The 22,604-nt window shown below is 30.4% G+C and overlaps 1 long non-coding RNA gene across 2 annotated transcripts; it reads left to right on the top strand.

The window, feature by feature from the left end:
- The first annotated feature begins 19,243 nt into the window (after positions 1 to 19,243).
- Positions 19,244 to 22,186, top strand: LOC139877396 (uncharacterized). 2 transcript variants are annotated; one of them, XR_011768563.1, is made up of 5 exons: positions 19,244 to 19,624; positions 20,343 to 20,388; positions 20,800 to 20,926; positions 21,568 to 21,887; positions 21,962 to 22,186. It is a non-coding gene; the product is annotated as an uncharacterized lncRNA (long non-coding RNA). The 2 variants fall into 2 exon arrangements; XR_011768564.1 differs by having other exon boundaries at positions 19,244 to 19,639.
- The last annotated feature ends 418 nt before the right edge of the window (positions 22,187 to 22,604 follow it).

Genomic DNA, 22,604 nt, shown 5'->3' with positions numbered 1-22,604 from the left:
CATCACATATAACAATTGCCATTACATTACATATATTATAAATCATGTAAATAAATTCTACTTGTCAGTCCCTAATTACTCCTCAAATGACACTGCTGACATGTAATTAACATAAATTAAACTGATTAATTAGTATAATCCTATTAAAATACACGTGGCAGTACAAAAACAATACGGTATCGTTAATCAAATCAAATAAACTATATAATTCAATTACGGATATGGCTTAATAGATATGTATATATATGAAATCAAACTTAACTCTAATAAAGGAAAATATATTATAAGTAACATTATTTATTATTTTTTATATCCTACTAATTATTAATAGTTTATCAAACTACAACATCAAACATCCTCACAATTTGACACTTTACACCCCTCTTTTAGGGTCTCATTTGTAATTTTTTCAGGGATTTAAAACGTAAACTCATTTTTAAAGAAAAAAATAAAACTCAAATACCACCAACAATTTGAATGAATACATGGTTATGTTATTATTAATATAAACAAAAGAAAGAAAGTAAATTAAAATTTAAGAATTAATGTTAAGATGTGAAACAAATAAAATAAAGGCATGAAAAAAATAATAAAATATAGGTTATCTCTTTGTCAAAAAAAAAAAAAAAAAAAAAAATTGTTCACAAACAAATACACGTGTCTTTACATCCTCATTATTCAATACCATGATTAACAAAACATATACCGATCCTTCTGCAATTACAAACTATACGCATCTTCAATTGCTTCTGCTCCATTCATTCTTTCTAACCTCTCTTTCCATTCCTGTTAATCAAGTAGGGTTTCATCAATCAATTTGTCAATAATCTATTGATTTTCTCAATCGATTCTTAATCGATTTCCCTTAAAACCTCACTCGAGATATAATTACATGGATTTCCTCAATCGATTTGTTAACTTATTCTCTTTTCCTAATCGTTTGAGTAATCGATTTGTTCAATCGTTTTGTTAATCGTCGATTTATTCAATCGATTTCTTCAGTCGAGTAAACTTATGCTGGTATTGCAGATCACATTCGAATTGTTGGATCTGCAAAAGATATTACAAATACGCCTCACGATTTTGTATATCAGTTTAAAAGGTTTAAAATATAAACTCTGATTATGCAGCATCATCAATCAGATATGGTACAAAATTGGTACTTCAAAGTTAAATAGATAAAAAAATTAAAATAATCAATGACGAAATTACCTGATGATTGTGAATTTCACGAAATTTGAAACCTCAATCGATTTAGACCTTATTATCAGATCCCACGAGTTTGACAGTGAATAAAGATAGCCATGTCGTCAAATGCAATCTAATTCTCAAATTAAACCCTAGCGATTGCAAAAGTTTGAGATAAGCCAATCGTTTATCAAATTTAATCAGATTATTTTGCATAGTTGTCTTCAGGAACTTGATTCAGAACTCGATTGAAGAAATAAATTGAGAACTCGACTGAAGAAATCGATTGAATAAATCGACGATTAACAAAACGATTGAACTAATCGATTACTCAAACGATTAGGAAAAGAGAATCAGTTAACAAATCGATTGAGTTCATTACAACTCATCAAGTTGATATTTTGTGTTGTTGACCCATCAAAAATACAATAAGATTATTCATATTTTTTTATTTTAACCGGCATCTACTTATATACTTACTCATCTAACTCTTCAAATTATCTCAGCCTAGTGCATATCATGGATGGGTTAGGGAAAGGGTAATAAAAACACAATATGACCAGGTTAGACCTTATTCGTTTATCTATTAGAATGACTCTTCATTTAAAGCCAACATTTTTTAGAACGGTGACAATTTATTAACTATTCTAGCAAGAAACTAGAAGAAAAGCAACAAACATTACAATGAATTAACTAGCCAATTGTTCCAAGAAATCTTAAAGACTGGTTCATTACAACTCATCAAGTTGATATTTTGTGTTGTTGACCCATCAAAAATACAATAAGATTATTCATATTTTTTATTTTAACCGGCATCTACTTATATACTTACTCATCTAACTCTTCAAATTATCTCAGCCTAGTGCATATCATGGATGGGTTAGGGAAGGGGTAATAAAAACACAATATGACCAGGTTAGACCTTATTTGTTTATCTATTTGAATGACTTCATTTAAAGCCAACATTTTTTAGAATGGTGACAATTTATTAACTATTCTAGCAAGAAACTAGAAGAAAAGCAACAAACATTACAATGAATTAACTAGCCAATTGTTCCAAGAAAGATTAAAGCCAACATTACTCTTGAAATTAATAGAACGTTTCATTCCTTGCACGTGGTTTTCACAGTTTACCAATTCACTTTTGTACTTAGTAGACATAACTATTCTCAGGAAACAAAAAGATTGCTATGGGATGACATATCTTATAGATACCCAATTTGGTGTTTCTGAAGCAGTGGCCGGTAATGCTTTTATGCAGTAAAACAAATCTTATAGATACCCCGATGATAACGGATAAATTTAACTCGTTGCGGGAAAAAAGATAAATCCCGTTAAAAATTTGGGTGAGATTTATTTAATGTTTATTATATTAAATTTTAAACTTCTATTTGGCTCCCAAATATCTTGTTCATTTTTACTTTTTAACCTTGAAAGTTAACAATTATTACCCCTCAAGTTTGAGCCACATAACCCTTTTTTTCCCTGACCAATACGGCATTTGAGTTTGTGAGTTGAAATGTTCTAAATGACCAATATTGATACCAACTGAAATACCCCGTTCATATACAATATAAACGATTCACAATAGTTGATTTCATCGCGAGGTACTTGACAACATACTTACAAAATAGCCCCTTAAACATTTTTGCATTTGCTACTTTTCAGGAGTCAATTGGAACTGGTTGTAGTTTGTTTTATATGAAACCCTAAAAACAATGAGTCGATACCCCTAATTCGAATTTAAAAGTGTAGTGACCCAAACTTTTCCATGTTTATATATATTAAATGAAATTAATATTTACATGATTAAGTGTTTCCAACATGTTAAGCAATCAAACTTGTTAAGACTTGATTAATTGAAATAGGTTTCATATAGACAATTGACCACCCAAGTTGACCGGTGATTCACGAACGTTAAAATTTGTAAAAACTATATGATGATATATATATGATTATATATATAGTTAACATGATATTATGATAAGTAAGTATCTCATTAGGTATTTTAACAATGAGTTATATACATAAAATTGTGTTTATTGAATTAAGAAACTCGAAACGATATATATAACTATTATCGTTATAACAACATCTTACTAATTACATATGAATCATAGTAAGATATTGTTACACTATGTTTAATCATGATAAATGATAAGTAAACATGTCATTATGTATATTAACAATGAACTACATATGTAAAAACAAGATTACTAACTTAAGGATTTCGAAACGAGACATACATGTAACGATTATCGTTGTAACGACATTTAAATGTATATATATCATATTAAGATATATTAATATATCATAATATCATGATAATAAAATAATTTAACATCTCATTAGATATAATAAACATTGGGTTAACAACATTTAACAAGATCGTTAACTTAAAGGTTTCAAATCAACATTTACATGTAACGACTAACGATGACTTAACGACTCAGTTAAAATGTATATACATGTAGTGTTTTAATATGTATTCATACACTTTTGAAAGAATTCAATACACTTATCAAAATACTTCTACTTAACAAAAATGCTTACAATTACATCCTCGTTCAGTTTCATCAACAATTCTACTCGTATGCACCCGTATTCGTACTCGTACAATACACAGCTTTTAGATGTATGTACTATTGGTATATACACTCTAATGATCAGCTCTTAGTAGCCAATGTGAGTCACCTAACACATGTGGGAACCATCATTTGGCAACTAGCATGAAATATCTCATAAAATTACAAAAATATGAGTAATCATTCATGACTTATTTACATGAAAACAAAATTACACATCCTTTATATCTAATCCATATACCAACGACCAAAAATGTCACGACCCGGAAAATTTCGACTAATTTTAAATCAAACTCTCGATACGATTTAATATTTTGACGCGATGAGAAAAGTCTGTTATGTTGCATCTCAAAAACTTTGAACTGTGTTCATGTATTCATTTACCTTTGACCATTCCCGACGGTTCACGAACAACTAATTGTAAATAAATATGTATATATATAATATGTATATATATTATAACTTGAACACGTTAATAAAATATATTATACGATTTAGTTATTGATTTATATAAATTTTGACATAATAAAACATATGTTATGTAATTTTACACATATACATAAAATTTTAATTCTTTGAATACATTACTTAAGAAATATTTTTATTAACAAAGTAAATAATAAATATTTATATTTTAGACTAATATATGTAATATATATATATATATATATATATATATATATATATATATATATATATATATATATATATATATATATATATATATATATATAATTTCTATACATAATTAATTATGAATATTGTAATATAAATATTACATAAATTAATTTATAATAAATCATTGTATGTAAATAATTATGTATTAATATTAATTTGTTGCATTATTATTAGTATATTTATATTTATTCATTATTAAGATTAAAAATAATATATAAGTAAATAAATATCTGTAGGTTGTTATATATCTCTATCTGAAACAATTTCATGTCTATTTTCTACACAAATCATCTACTTTCTACCCGTGATTTGTGGCTAACAAACTAGAAGTTAAAGGTTTACTTCACAATCAGACAATATATGCAAAGTCTTCATAGTTGAAAAGTGATGTAGTGTGTAAATTGGTGGAACACGTTCTCTCATCTTATTGCCATTATATTATATTATTGTTAGTACCTACTAAATATTATATATATATATATATATATATATATATATATATATATATATATATATATATATATATATATATATATATATATACACACACACACACAAGAAACTTAATGAACTATCACACTCATTTCTCTTCTTCATCTTCCTCTTTAACCACCGGAGATCACCACCAAGAACCCCCACTTTGTCACCACCACCATCCATCACCGAATACCATATAACCATCACCTTGAATCACTATCCTCCACAACCACGGCATCTTCACCCTCTAAAACTACCGAGAGCAATCACCACGTTTCAACCGCCACCCTAGTCCATCGTCGGTAACCACCACAATCACCATGGTTTCACCATCGCAACCTCTCTATCTCCCTCTCTAATTGTAAATCGTCACCACCTCCGGTCACCCAACACAAAACCACTATCACCATCATTAGAACCACTTTGATCATCACCTTCACCCTACTTCACGACTTTTCTGTTTTTCTGTTTACTTATCGTGAACACAACAAATCACACCACAACACCACACGATTGGTTACTATTGTCGGTTTTTTTGTTTATGGGTCAGTTCGCCATAAAGCCACCATAGACACCTTCACCACAAACCCTACTATATCACTACTCGTCTTCATTTTACAGTCCAACGACCACCAATAAACGACTTATGTTTTCTACAGTTTGAAACGACTGTTACAGCTTTACGACTACTTCTTTTTCTTTTGTTTGTCAAGAACACCATCACCGAATGCTTTTGATTGCTGCAGCCTTTTTTCGTTTTGATCGAGCACCAACTGTTTCTATTACTCACTTGTCTAAGTTTCTGTTTTGAACCGAAAACATCACCACTATACTTTTGTCGCTACCACTTGAAATCTTTCTGTTCCTGTTTTAATTCAAGAAGAACTTGCAGCTAGTACTTCGAATTATTTTAGACAATGACAAGCACTAGGGGAGTAAGTAATAATGAGGTTGTTTATTGATAATGGATGGTGAGATAATGATGATGAAGTGTTGAGGTATACAGGCGGTATTTTTTTTTTTTCTGTATCCTGGATTAAATCGATTGCATACAGATATATACTAATGGGCTTGGTTTGGTGTTGGGCTTGTGAAACTACACTTGGGCCATAAACTTTTGTTGGACTAAGAAGATTATTCATAAATACATTACAATGAATGATGATGTTAACGCATGATAATGATGATGACGATCTGGATGATGATAATAATATAAGATGATGTATATGATTATGATCCTAGATGATGATGATGTTGTGTATGAGGATGATGGTGTTAAGATGGTGATGAATGATGGATGATAATGATGATAATAAATGGTATAACTCTTATTATAATTATTATCATTATTATTATTATTATTATTATTATTATTAACATTTGTATTAGAATTATTATTAAGATTATTATAAGAATTATAATTAAAATTAAAAGTATCATTTTTAACACTATTATCATTATTATTATTATTACTAATATTACTATTATTATTATTCTTTATACAAGTATAAAGTATCATTTATTATTATTATTATGATTAGGGTTACAATTACTATTATTATTATTTATATTATTATTAGTGTTATTATTAAGTATTAAGTATTATTATCTTTATTATCACTATTACTATTATTATTATAAGTATTATTATTATTAATAACATTATTATTATCCTCATTAGTATTGTTATTATTAAAAATTATTATTTTTATAACTATATTATTATCATTATCATTATTACTTTCATATTAACAAAATTATTATAACAAATAAATATTTTCTATGTAAGAGTATATTATGTACAACTACCTCAATACATCTAATTGTATATATATTAAGATTATTTATATAATAGCTACATATAACAAATTGTTGATTTGTAATATAATATTAATCATATGTATATATAAAACTATATAAACATTAACTATATTAAATATATACAAATTAAATATATAAGATATATAAGTTAGGATATAATATATAAATTTACTCGATTACGATTATATGTATTAATATATATACGAATGATATAGGTTCGTGAATCCGAGGCCAACCCTGCATTATTCAATATAGTCATATGTATTTTTACTACAAAATACATTATGGTGAGTTTCATTTGCTCCCTTTTATATATATTTTTGGGACTGAGAATACATGCGCTGTTTTTATAAATGTTTTACGAAATAGGCACAAGTACTAAAACTAATTCTACGTGGGTTTAAACCAGAAATATACCCTTAGCTTGGTAACATTAAACTACTTGTCTATGTACGGTAGGCGCGAATCCTAAAGATAGATCTATTGGGTCTGACAAACCCCATCCTGACTATGGGATGCTTTAGTACTTCGAGGTTATTTTAAACACACCTGATCTGGTGTACTTCAGAGGGTAAAACATGAATGTTAAGGCTTGTTACCGGGTGCCTACAAATTATAGAATACTTTTATACACTTGCGAGTGTACGTATATTTATAAACGGAAATCTTGTGGTCTATTAATATTTTGAAATGATTGTTATGATAAACCTATGAACTCACCAACCTTTTGGTTGACACTTTTAAGCATGTTTATTCTCAGGTATGAAAGATATCTTTCGCTGTGCATTTGCTCATCTTAAAGATATTATATGGAGTCGTACATGGCATATTTAGGTCAGTACCTCGCGATGGGACCAAATGTTGATGACTTCGTCCAGATGGATTAGGACGGGTCGTCACAGGTGGTATCAGAGTGGTGGTCTTAGCGAACCAGGTCTTGCATTAGTGTGTCTAACTGGTAGTTGTTTAGATGCATTAGTGAGTCTGGACTTCGACCTAGTAGTTATTAGGATATATTAATAAGTCTGGACTTGAACCTGGTCTGCATGTCAAAAGTTTTGCTTATCATTTCTTGTCGAAAACTATCTGCTTACCATTCTTAGTCTAGACACATCTTACTGCATTGACTGCATGAGTAGTGTATAGACAAAATTCATATCTTAGCATATCTGCTAATCCATATCTTAGCGTATCTGTTACTATAAACTTTGCCTGATATATTTCGAAAATTCCTCCGTAATCTATGAAATCTTTTGTTCTATATATATATATATATATATATATATATATATATATATATATATATATATATATATATATATATATATATATATATTCTATGTAATTCGAATACTATTCGATAGTCAAAAATCAATTCATATCGAAAAATCCTTTATTCAATCGTACGAAATGGAACTCGCCACTAGTTCAAGTTCTTCGGAACCCGACAGCTATTCCGACATGGATGTTCACATAAGCTCCGAAAGCGGTGTCACCAGAATGAATCAATCAATCGGCCATCCCCAATTCATCTGATGGGTTCGTAGTCGATTTAATCAATGGAGATGCGAATAAGGCGATCCTTTTTCACCAACCGAATTCACCTCTTGACAATGAACCTGAAGCGTTTACCGGCAAACCTATCCGAAACACCATTTTCACCCTTATTTCCAGAATATCTCGCCACGATTATATTCTATCTAAAATTCTAAACCTTATTCATCTGTTTGTTCCAATTGACAATCATCCCGGTGTAATAGAAGAAGTCAACGAGCTTTGCACCCGAGTTGTAGGCTTGAAAAATATGGTGCAAAATTTACCAGCTTCAGCAACATCACCGGCACCAACAGTACCATCAATAACAGCACCAGTACCATCAACAATCCATGCCTCAACATCTCATTCTGTATCTCGAGTATAATCATCGGTCTACGTATTGTTCTACATCATTTATCTTTATTCGACATAGCGATTATGTAATCTCTAATGTTTTAGAGATTTTATATTCTTGTTCTAACGGTAAATCAAATGAGTTTAATATCATATTTACTCATTAAATCCATGATTACATCTGAAGAAAATATATATGTATATATATTTTTCATAAAGATTGTAATTAAAAATTCTTTTGTACAAACTGGTAATGGTGAAAATATTTTAACGGGTAGGTAATACCCGAGGAATATTTAGATTTCACATTAATAAGATACATTGTACATTCTTCGAATCTGATTCAACAGTCATTTACTATCCTACTTACAACCACCGATATACGTATCCGTTCACCGCAGAATAACTATTTTTATTCAAATTCAATTTGATATTTGGATTTTGATCTATCAGAATCCAACAAGTGGCATAATGAAGAAATAATGGACACAATAAAAATTGATTAGAAACAGACTAATTAACAATATGAAATTTTGTTAAGAAACCACGCTAACAAGATCCTAGCTAATTGTTCCTAGCTAACTGTTAATTCCGTATTACATCTTATTTTATCGCAGTTTATTTATCGCAATTTATATTCTCGCAATTTAATTTATCGTCATTTAATTTCTGTTATTTATTTTACGCACTTTAAATATCGGGACACGTATACAAGGTTTTGACATGTCATATCGACGCATATATATATATATTATTTGGAATAACCATAGACACTCTATATGCAGTAATGTGGGAGTTAGCTATACAGGGTTGAGGTTGATTCTACAATAATATATATACTTTGAGTTGTGATCGAGTCTGAGACATGTACATGGGTCACGATACGTATTAATTAATTCGAGTATTATATATTAAACTATATATGAATTATTGGACTGTCAACTGTGGACTATCGACTGTGGACTAATAATATTGGACAATTAAAATGAATTAAAATATTGATTATAACATATGAAACTAAACACTTCTTCAAGTTTGCCACTTGATTTCATCTTAAACCTCAATTGTATCTTAACGATTACAATCTGCGTTCAAACCTTTCATGATTCTTGAAAACACCTCAATCGAGAGGATGAACCAACCGCACTTTATCTACGGAAGAAAAGATTTATACATATAGTTATGCACCTGAAAAACTCTCGGAAACTGAGTAAACGTTTAACCCGTATCTGTGCTAGCTCATTTGGTGTTGTTATTACTGAAAATAGCTTTGTAATCCCTTTCAAAGTAGCAAATTTTGTCACAGCTCCATCAAGTTAATTTCGATTTTTCGTTCTAAACAACCTTATTATAACCTTGAAATATATGCGTACTCATTTATTGTTACCAGAGAATTTTTTTTATATTCCACCATACTACCATCAGCGTTTAATCATCTAAAAACACAATTCTCCTAAAAACACCTCGGATTGATAACCGACGATTCATATATGGCTGCATTAAATGCAAACGAAACAGTAAAATTTTAGATGGCCTAAATGTCCAAGAGGTTGATGATAAAGAATGGAGTGTTGGGGACACTCGATTAAAAATTTAGTACTGAGAAATGAATTGAGCTAACCATGAAGGAGATCCAGGACAAATACAAGAACCCAAACCTATATTCAAATAATCCAGGTAATTCTGGATCCGCCGAAATCTTCAGAGAATATCTTGTTCCAAAGTCATGTTAAAATCTTGCGGAAAATTTTTCTTCATCAACCTTCGAACATAGAAATTTCAAAATATCATCATAAATATCATAGATATTTCTGAGGATATTTTTATAAATATTCTTGTCCGAAATTATCTACCTCTTCGTGTTTTCTGTATTCCATTATATTGAAAATTCTGTAAAATCTAAGTATAAATTATGAATGAATTGTGGAGAAGTGTTGGGAATTGAAGCATGAGTTAGTATAATATAATGACACTTGGCCAACGTGATTATATTACAGTAAGTCATGCTGAATTTCTAATGGGACATGATGATGGTTCACAGATCTTACCGTCATTATGTACCATGTTACATAACTCTTTCATTTTATTAAACCTCCGAATATATCAAGAAAATATATTTTTGATAGTTCTATCCTCGGTGATTCTGGTAATTTACCAAATCAAATCGTGCTATTACGATCCTTCCTGCTTAGAACAATATAATTATTCAAAACTCTATATCTACGAATTCTAGACCATTATTCGCTTAACTTAAAGTCGGGAAGAGAAAACAAGAACATGAAGCTCCGAAATATAAGGGAAAATATAAAGCCCGACAACAACACAGAAATTGCAAACCGTATATATCAATACGTATTGCAACGTAAAGATACAGGAGAATTAAAAGCACTATAAACCCAAGAGCATAATAGAAGTAAACAGATTCCTCCGGTGGTAGATGAAAAAGGAGAATGATCGATATGAAAGTCAAGAATATATCCAGAATTAAAACTGGATGAAACATATTGACTGATGATTTGGGAGTATGAATTAAAGAATAGAAAATGGGAATGGTGGAAAATAATGGAACGGAAGAAGTTCATTTATAGTGGAAATTCCGGACCGAGCAATCAAGGCAGATCATCGCATTTAATTAAAGAGATCTTAATTCGCCGAAGAATCAAATATTTTAGATTTCGAAGATTTTCTTTAAATCCTTTGAATTTCAGAAATCAACCGTGACTACATCAAGAGTTAAGACGAACCTTTATTTCATTCATTTCACTCTTTTGTGATAGCTTCACCCTTACGCTTCACGTAATTGAATAGTTTTATCCGTATTACTCAACGGTGATGAAACTCTATTTATCAACTCATATTCGTCATGAAAACATTTTTATTGCTGGCCATGACCACCTCACTCAAATTTCGGGACGAAATTTATTTAACGGGTAGGTACTGTCACGACCCGGAAAATTTCGACTAATTTTAAATCAAACTCTCGATACGATTTAATATTTTGACGCGATGAGAAAAGTCTGTTATGTTGCATCTCAAAAACTTTGAACTGTGTTCATGTATTCATTTACCTTTGACCATTCCCGACGGTTCACGAACAACTAATTGTAAATAAATATGTATATATATAATATGTATATATATTATAACTTGAACACGTTAATAAAATATATTATACGATTTAGTTATTGATTTATATAAATTTTGACATAATAAAACATATGTTATGTAATTTTACACATATACATAAAATTTTAATTCTTTGAATACATTACTTAAGAAATATTTTTATTAACAAAGTAAATAATAAATATTTATATTTTAGACTAATATATGTAATATATATATATATATATATATATATATATATATATATATATATATATATATATGAATATTGTAATATAAATATTGTAATATACATAAATTAATTTATAATAAATCATTGTATGTAAATAATTATGTATTAATATTAATTTGTTGCATTATTATTAGTATATTTATATTTATTCATTATTAAGATTAAAAATAATATATAAGTAAATAAATATCTGTAGGTTGTTATATATCTCTATCTGAAACAATTTCATGTCTATTTTCTACACAAATCATCTACTTTCTACCAGTGATTTGTGGCCAACAAACTAGAAGTTAAAGGTTTACTTCACAATCAGACAATATATGCAAAGTCTTCATAGTTGAAAAGTGATGTAGTGTGTAAATTGGTGGAACACGTTCTCTCATCTTATTGCCATTATATTATATTATTGTTAGTACCTACTAAATATTATATATATATATATATATATATATATATATATATATATATATATATATATATACACACACACAAGAAACTTAATGAACTATCACACTCATATCTCTTCTTCATCTTCCTCTTTAACCACCGGAGATCACCACCAAGAACCCCCACTTCGTCACCACCACCATCCATCACCGAATACCATATAACCATCACCTTGAATCACTATCCTCCACAACCATGGCATCTTCACCCTCTAAAACTACCGAGAGCAATCACCACGTTTCAACCGCCACCCTAGTCCATCGTCGGCAACCACCACAATCACCATGGTTTCACCATCATAACCTCTCTATCTCCCTCTATAATTGTAAATCGTCACCACCTCCGGTCACCCAACACAAAACCACTATCACCATCATTAGAACCACTTTGATCATCACCTTCACCCTACTTCACGACTTTTCTGTTTTTCTGTTTACTTATCGTGAACACAACAAATCACACCACAACACCACACGATTGGTTACTATTGTCTGTTTTTTTGTTTATGGGTCAGTTCGCCATAAAGCCACCATAGACACCTTCACCACAAACCCTACTATATCACTACTCGTCTTCATTTTACAGTCCAACGACCACCAATAAACGACTTATGTTTTCTACAGTTTGAAACGACTGTTACAGCTTTACGACTACTTCTTTTTCTTTTGTTTGTCAAGAACACCATCACCGAATGCTTTTGATTGCAGCAGCCTTTTTCCGTTTTGATCGAGCACCAACTGTTTCTATTACTCGCTTGTCTAAGTTTCTGTTTTGAACCGAACACATCACCACTATAATTTTATCGTTACCACTTGAAATCTTTCTGTTCCTGTTTTAATTCAAGAAGAACTTGCAGCTAGTACTTCGAATTATTTTAGACAATGACAAGCACTAGGGGAGTAAGTAATAATGAGGTTGTTTATTGATAATATATGGTGAGATAATGATGATGAAGTGTTGAGGTTTACAGGCGGTATTTTTTTTTTTTTTTCTGTTTCCTGGATTAAATCGATTGCATACAGATATATACTAATGGGCTTGGTTTGGTGTTGGGCTTGTGAAACTACACTTGGGCCATAAACTTTTGTTGGACTAAGAAGATTATTCATAAATACATTACACTGAATGATGATGTTAACGCATGATAATGATGATGATGATCTGGATGATGATAATAATATAAGATGATGTAGATGATTATGATCCTAGATGATGATGATGTTGTGTATGAGGATGATGGTGTTAAGATGGTGATGAATTATGGATGATAATGATGAAAATAAATGGTATAACTCTTATTATAATTATTATCATTATCATTATTATTATTATTATTATTATTATTATTATTATTATTATTATTATTAACATTTGTATTAGAATTATTATTAAGATTATTATAAGAATTATAATTAAAATTAAAAGTATCATTTTTAACACTATTATCATTATTATTATTATTACTAATATTACTATTATTATTATTCTTTATACAAGTATAAAGTATCATTTATTATTATTATTATGATTAGGGTTACAATTACTATTATTATTATTTATATTATTATTAGTGTTATTATTAAGTATTAAGTATTATTATCTTTATTATCACTATTACTATTATTATTATAAGTATTATTATTATTAATAACATTATTATTATCCTCATTAGTATTGTTATTATTAAAAATTATTATTTTTATAACTATATTATTATTATTATCATTATTACTTTCATATTAACAAAATTATTATAACAAATAAATATTTTCTATGTAAGAGTATATTATGTACAACTACCTCAATACATCTAATTGTATATATATTAAGATTATTTATATAATAGCTATATATAACAAATTGTTGATTTGTAATATAATATTAATCATATGTATATATAAAACTATATAAACATTAACTATATTAAATATATACAAATTAAATATATAAGATATATAAGTTAGGATATAATATATAAATTTACTCGATTACGATTATATGTATTAATATATATACGAATGATATAGGTTCGTGAATTCGAGGCCAACCCTGCATTATTCAATATAGTCATATGTATTTTTACTACAAAATACATTATGGTGAGTTTCATTTGCTCCCTTTTATATATATTTTTGGGACTGAGAATACATGCGCTGTTTTTATAAATGTTTTACGAAATAGGCACAAGTACTAAAACTAATTCTACGTGGGTTTAAACCAGAAATATACCCTTAGCTTGGTAACATTAAACTACTTGTCTATGTACGGTAGGCGCGAATCCTAAAGATAGATCTATTGGGCCTGACAAACCCCATCCTGACTATGGGATGCTTTAGTACTTCGAGGTTATTTTAAACACACCTGATCTGGTGTACTTCAGAGGGTAAAACATGAACGTTAAGGCTTGTTACCGGGTGCCTACAAATTATAGAATACTTTTATACACTTGCGAGTGTACGTATATTTATAAACGGAAATCTTGTGGTCTATTAATATTTTGAAATGATTGTTATGATAAACCTATGAACTCACCAACCTTTTGGTTGACACTTTTAAGCATGTTTATTCTCAGGTATGAAAGATATCTTCCGCTGTGCATTTGCTCATCTTAAAGATATTATATGGAGTCGTACATGGCATATTTAGGTCAGTACCTCGCGATGGGACCAAATGTTGATGACTTCGTCCAGATGGATTAGGACGGGTCGTCACAAAAAACACCTACAAACACTTTCATTCTTCAATTTTCTTCATCTAAGTGATCTATCTCAAGTTCTATCTTCAAGTTCTAAGTGTTCTTCTTAAATTCTATAAGTTCTAGTTTCATAAAATCAAGAATACTTCCAAGTTTGCTAGCTTACTTTCAATCTTGTAAAGTGATCATCTAACTTCAAGAAATCTTTTTTATTTACAGTAAGATATCTTTCTAAAACAAGGTAATACTCATATTCAAACTTTGATTCAATTTCTATAACTATAACAATCTTATTTCGAGTAGAAATCTTACTTGAACTTGTTTTCGTGTCATGATTCTGCTTCAAGAACTTTCAAGCCATCCAAGGATCATTTGAAGCTAGATCTATTTTTCTCATTTCCAGTAGGTTTATAAACAAAACTTGAGGTAGTAATGATGTTCATAACATCATTCGATTCATATATATAAAACTACCTTATTCGAAGATTTAAACTTGAAATCACTAGAACATAGTTTAGTTAATTCTAAACTTGTTCGCAAACAAAAGTTAATTCTTCTAGCTTGACTTTTAAAATCAACTAAACACATGTTCTATATCTATATGATATGCTAACTTAATGATTTAAAACCGGAAAACAAGAAAAACACCGTAAAACCGGATATACGCCGTTGTAGTAACACCGCGGGCTGTTTTGGGTTAGTTAATTAAAAACTATGATAAATTTTGATTTAAAAGTTGTTCTTCTGGGAAAATGATTTTTCTTATGAAAATGAAACTATATCCAAAAATCATGGTTAAACTCAAAGTGGAAGTATGTTTTCCAAAATGGTCATCTAGAACGACGTTCTTTCGACTGAAATGACTACCTTTACAAAAACGACTTGTAACCTGTAATTTTGACTATAAACTTATACTTTTTCTGTATAGATTCATAAACTTAAGTTCAATATGAAACCATAGCAATTGGATTCACTCAAAACGGATTTAAAACGAAGAAGTTATAGGTAAAACAAGATTGATTATTTTTTGCTTGTTGTAGCTACGTGAAAATTGGTAACAAATCTATATTAATCATATCCTAGCTAACTTATATTGTATTATACATGTATTCTAATATATTATGTAATCTTGGGATACCATAAACACGTATGCAAATGTTTTGACATATCATATCGACCCATCTATATATATATTATTTGGAACAACCATAGACACTCTATATGCAGTAATGTTGGAGTTAGCTATACAGGGTTGAGGTTGATTCCAAAAATATATATAGTTTGAGTTGTGATCTAGCCTGAGACGCGTATACACTGGGTCGTGGATTGATTCAAGATAATATATATCGATTTATTTCTGTACATCTAATTATGGACAACTAATTGTAAATTACTAACAAGGACAACTGACTTAATAAACTTAAAACAGTAAAACGTATTAAAATGTTGTAAATATATTTTGAACATACTTTGATATATATGTACATATTTATTATAGGTTCGTGAATCGACCAGTGGCCAAGTCTTACTTCCCGACGAAGTAAAAATCTGTGAAAGTGAGTTATAGTCCCACTTTTAAAATCTAATATTTTGGGATGAGAATACATGCAGTTTTATAAATGTTTTACGAAATAGACACAAGTAAATGAAACTACATTATATGGGTGAATGATCGAAGCCGAATATGCCCCTTTTGCTTGGTAGCCTAAGAATTAGTAAACCGATCTACTAATTGACGCGAATCCTAAAGATAGATCTATTGGGCCTAACGAACCCCATCCAAAGTACCGGATGCTTTAGTACTTCGAATTCGTTTTTATCATGTCCGAAGGATTTCCCGGAATGATAGGGGATATTCTTATATGCATCTTGTTAATGTCGGTTACCAGGTGTTCACCATATGAATGATTTTTATCTCTATGTATGGGATGTATATTGAAATATGAAATCTTGTGGACTATTATTATGATTTGATAATATATAGGTTAAACCTATAACTCACCACTATTTTTGTTGACGTTTTAAGCATGTTTATTCTCAGGTGATTATTAAGAGCTTCCGCTGTTGCATACTAAAATAAGGACAAGATTTGGAGTCCATGCTTGTATGAGATTATGTAAAAACTGCATTCAAGAAACTTATTTTTGATATAATATATTCTTATTGTAAACCATTATGTAATGGTCGTGTGTAAACGGTATATTTTAGATTATCATTATTTGATAATCTACGTAATGCTTTTTAAACCTTTATAGATAAAATAAAGGTTATGGTTGTTTTAAAAATGAATGCAGTCTTTGAAAAACGTCTCATATAGAGGTCAAAACCTCGCGACGAAATCAATTAATATGGAACGTTTATAATCAATATGAACGGGACATTTCAAAAAGTGTCTGTTTACATTAGGATTAACGCGTAATTTGTAGAGTTTAATTTTTATTAGGTAGGATTAATGCCATTACATATGTGTGCCACTATATGTCAATTAATTTCAAGTGTAGAACCTCAAATCTTAAAATATACAGAGTAAATAAAATAAATAAATAGACACTATCTTCACCAATTTCTCGTTCTCAAATATGCTTCACATTCACGAAACCTACCAAAAACAACAATTGGCTAAAGATTAACATGTTGGAAGAGAAAGATAGTGGGTCCATAACAATGAAATAAATAATATACTCCATCTATGACACATGGGATTTTGAAAATGTGCATAGAAAAAAAAACGAAAAAAAAGGCAAATCCGAAGTTTGAAACTTTGGATTTGGGGTACATGGTCAAAAAAGCACACAAACTGAAGTTTCAAACTTCGGGTCCACCAAAACCGAAGTTTGAAACTTCGGTTTTACCATTTTTGTCAAAAAAATTTTACTTTTTCTATTTTTGCAAGTATCCTAACAAAAATTACTATTTAAAAAAAAATCCTAGTTAAATTCATGGTGAAAGCCCTATAAGTAATGCTTGTAATGAATTGGTGCCTATAGCATTATGAGGGTAATGAACGGACGGTGACGGGCGGCTACAGATAATGCTCCCGTAGGGAGTGGTCTTAGAGTCTAATGGACGTACGTTCATGAGGCGAAGCCATACCTTGGAGTGTCTATCCGTTCGGTTTTCGATTTATTCAGTTTATTCGGTTCGGTTTTGAAATTTTTTTGGGACTAAACTGAAAACCAAATTACATCTTAAAACCGAATCAAAAACCAACTTTGAATTAGTTTCAGTTTCGGTTAAAAATCGAAAAACCCAAAAAGTCCGAATTAGTTAAAAAATTTGACTTTGGTTTCCATATTTGAGTTTTTTAATTGATTTATGGTCTATATAAATCAATAATTTAATATATTATCTTTCAAATTCCTTTTTGAATTCGGTTTACGGTTTAACCAAGTTTAAAAAAATTAAAACCGAATTCAGATATGACAATCGAATGGAAACCAAACCGAAAACTAAATTCAAATTAAGTTCGGTTTTTTCGGTCTGAATTCAGTTTGATTTTCGGTTTAAACGATTTGAAACTAAATATTCTAACACACCTAGCCATACCCATAAAAGTGTAAATAGGTGAACTCAAATAGGTCTTCATATTTATTTGGGCTGAACTCGTAGCTACCAACAAAGAAAGTTAGGCAAAAGTGTGACCTAGAACTAAATATTAAAATTGGTGCTGCTTTTGGGATACTTGAATAGTTGAATTCTAGTGGCACAATTGAAATTTTACTAACAAATGTCTACCCAAGAGCTTACACTAACAAAAATTTAACTATAATAATGACCACATAAGTTGGTGATTAACTATAATAAAGGCCACATAATTTGGTAAGCAAGGTTTAGCTGCCCTTTTGTGACCAGTGACTACTTACGATGATTATTTAGTAGTATAGTTGTTCATTAAGTTGTCCAGATATGTAATTACATGTCTTAATAGTGGCTATTTAGTTGCTAAAAAAGTAGATAGTAAAGCATGATTAGACTCTTAATATTAATCATATTACACTTGAGCAAATGTGAGATACTGTTCACCAACAGTATCTCACCGACAGTAAGGATATTTCGGCTTTTGATTACATACTTCTACAATCTTCTATCACTTCACCCTATTCTATCTCTCACACACAACCGACTACCATTTTCTTCACCCATTCTATCGTCACCCACACAACCCTAAGTACAATCTTCTTCTCCCCATTATCATCGTCACCGGCGTAACCGCAATTGCCATCATCACCGGCGTAACCGCCATCGTCATCGGCACCGGTGTAACAACGATCGTCATCGTCTTCTACCTTTCGGCTTTAAACCCCTACACAACCCTAATTCCATTTGTTACCTGCCAATTATCAACGCCGGTGGTGACGCTGCTGGAGCTCGCGTTGATGGTCGCCAACGCGACGACGAGCGATGGTGGAAGAGGTTAGCAACAATGATGAGGTTAAAACAAACAAATGCCTCACTTCTTGATGCAAACCACGAAGAATGTTGTAGGTACGAAGACAAACCGTAAGTTCTTATTATTATTATTAATCTAGGGTTTCATGATCCACAATTGCCCTAATTTGTTGGGTGTACTTCTCAAACAAATTAAGGTTAGGGTTAATTAAGGTAATTTTGTTATCAGTTGTTCTAACTTTATGCAATTTATTTTTTTGGGTGTACTTCTAATATTGTGCATCTCTTTTGCGGAGTAACCGAAGACACAAATTGAAAAATCTTTCTGAACAGGGGGTTGAAAAATTGATTTTGGGTGTAGTTGGCATTGACATGTTTTCTTTAAAAATTCTTTGCGGTGACTACACTGAGTTTGAGATATGCTCTTTGCAATAGATAGATTTACCCTAAAATATGATGCCCACTTGTAACTTAAACACAGCTTAGTGGTCGATATTACGAAAATTAAATCATTTGTATTGCTTCTGTGACATTAAATTGGGATGGTATAGTACATCATGGTAATTTGGGCATCCGTGTCTGTAAAAAGTTGATTTATGTTGATGAGCGGTAGCCCAAAATATGTGTGCTTATTTGTTTAACTACAAAGTTTGTTTTACAATAAACAAACCCCACTTAGATATGTGATATTCGTCATAAAGAAGTGCATCCATTCTTAATTTGTTTATTATTTTTGGCGACATTGTACATTAATGTTTTTATGTTGTTATCGTCAAGTGTTGTAATCACTGATTTTTTCTTCTTCATGTACTAGATTGTGGGCTGCAGTCTGTGTTATTATTCTCTCTTTTGGATCTCAGGTACATACGTTTTTAGCTATGCAGTTTGGTGTTTCTTTTTGCTCTATTTGTTTTATGTTTTGTGCTTTTGCTATTTCTTTGTGTTCCATGTTATTTTCTTACTCATTCATATTTTTTTGTGGTGTGTGCATCACACAGTTCTATTGTTTTTTTGCTGATGTTTTGATGATTGTTGTTAGTTCCAATCTGGAATTTACTTAATAATTACATTTACTGCTACGGAGTATTACTTATGAATTTTTGGTATTATCGTTCCTACGGTTTTGCATTAATATTATTATGTTAAGTAAAAAAGGAAAATAAAAGAAAAAGAAAAGTCAGTTATGTTGGTTTTTCATTTGGTAATTGTATTACCGTAAAACTACTAAGGTTGATGGTGATGTTTATGCATGGAGTTGTGTGTTATTGTAGCTTATGTGATATGTTTGGCTGCATTATGAACATATGGTGGAGGTTGTGCACTTATCACATTATTCAAGATCATGACAAATTGTAGTATTGGGATTGAATACAACATCTGGTCGTACTAACACAACGGGTAAGATTCGTTTCACTGGCTTAGTATTATACAAGTTAATAATTTCATTCAAAATCCGTAGTGTTTTATTTTCAACACATATGTCAGCTGCTGCAACCAACTAAACAAACAATGCTATCCCATTTTTGTATATAGTTATATGTATTTGTCCTTTATTAGGAATGGCTCTGATTTATCGTGATTTGTGGGGCTGTGATAGTATTTGTGCCCATTGTAATGCTCATTTTTGGCTTGAAGAAAGACTTTGGTTACTCTTTAATATGCTATTCATGAATAACTTGGAATGGTTAGGTTTTAGTACATTTGTGATGTTGAGGTTTAAGTAATAACAAATGTACTTTAGGTTTAAGTAATAACAAATGTACTAAAATGTTATCTTTAGGTTTTAGTACATTTGTTACCTATGGGATATAGTATATTTATTATGTTGAGATCTGAGTAATAACATTTCAATACATTTGTTATGTTGAGGTTTTAGTATCTAACTTCTTCGTGTGCTGTTTAGTAACAATTTGAAATGAAATGGTACTGTTCAAGTAAGCTGATAAAAAAGTCAAACTGCAATTACTTATCATGTATGTTGATGTGTTGATTAATGTAAATGGGTTGGTGTTAACATGGGTAATTTTGTACTTGATTAGGCAATCTGCTCAAAGCACTTATTGCCAAAAATCAACGTTATTGTTACTTTCAAATAAATCAGTGGTAAAAAGATGATCCTCGAGATGGATTACAACAACAAAAAATGAACTCCCACAACCAATCAAAGCCCATGAAGAAACAACCTGCATCTTCCAATTCTATTATCAATCACCTAACAAATACATGGTAGACGACACCTTTCAACCTGACCACACCAGCAGTTACATGGATCCATGCATAGAGGCTTCAACACTTGCATAGATCAACACACCATCACAAGACCTACCAACAGTCAAAAGAATGTTGTTTAACGACTCAGGTAAACATCAAGAACGTTTACTAACAAAAACATAACCATAAACTGAAAAACCTAACAAACATTCACTTATGCAGAACAATGGGGGAGCACCATTCCAAGAAGAAAAAAGACTAAAGAACAATAAACTCACCAGCTTTCCTTTTGAAATATGCAAGTGTACATGTAATGTATGTATACGATACACAACTTTTAAACTACACAAGTGTATACTGCAGTATGTAGCAACATATTATCAACCGTCTGTAATATGTAACAACATATTATCAACCGTCTGTAATAAGAATATGTAACAACATATTAACCAAATATCTCACAAAATGTTTACAAAATACACAGCAACGCGCGGACCAGAAACCTATTTGGTTTCATTTTATGAATTTTTTCAACACACTACCTGAGTGTGCTAAGGAAGTACCCAAATATGGTAAGCGTATCGTATACTATTTTTCTGATTTAAATGTTACCTCATATAATTTTGTTATTCATAGGGTATTGTTTTGTAGCCATTGATTATACATTACGATCACGATATATGCAGGTGGCCGCCGCAACGCGCGGCTGACCACCTGCTTGTTTACTTGTGATATTTGCGTGATATACTGTGATTAGATTTTATGTCACATATTATGTATATTTATTAAATAAATGACACTAAAAATTTGGTCGTATTGCATACGGGATGGTTGTCGTATTTGCTAGGGATATCTACTAAATGTC

The sequence above is a fragment of the Rutidosis leptorrhynchoides genome, chromosome 11 (assembly GCF_046630445.1).
Source record: "Rutidosis leptorrhynchoides isolate AG116_Rl617_1_P2 chromosome 11, CSIRO_AGI_Rlap_v1, whole genome shotgun sequence".
NCBI lineage: Eukaryota > Viridiplantae > Streptophyta > Magnoliopsida > Asterales > Asteraceae > Rutidosis > Rutidosis leptorrhynchoides.
The sequence above is the reverse complement of the archived record's forward strand: the minus strand, read 5'-3'. Positions and strand labels throughout refer to the sequence as shown.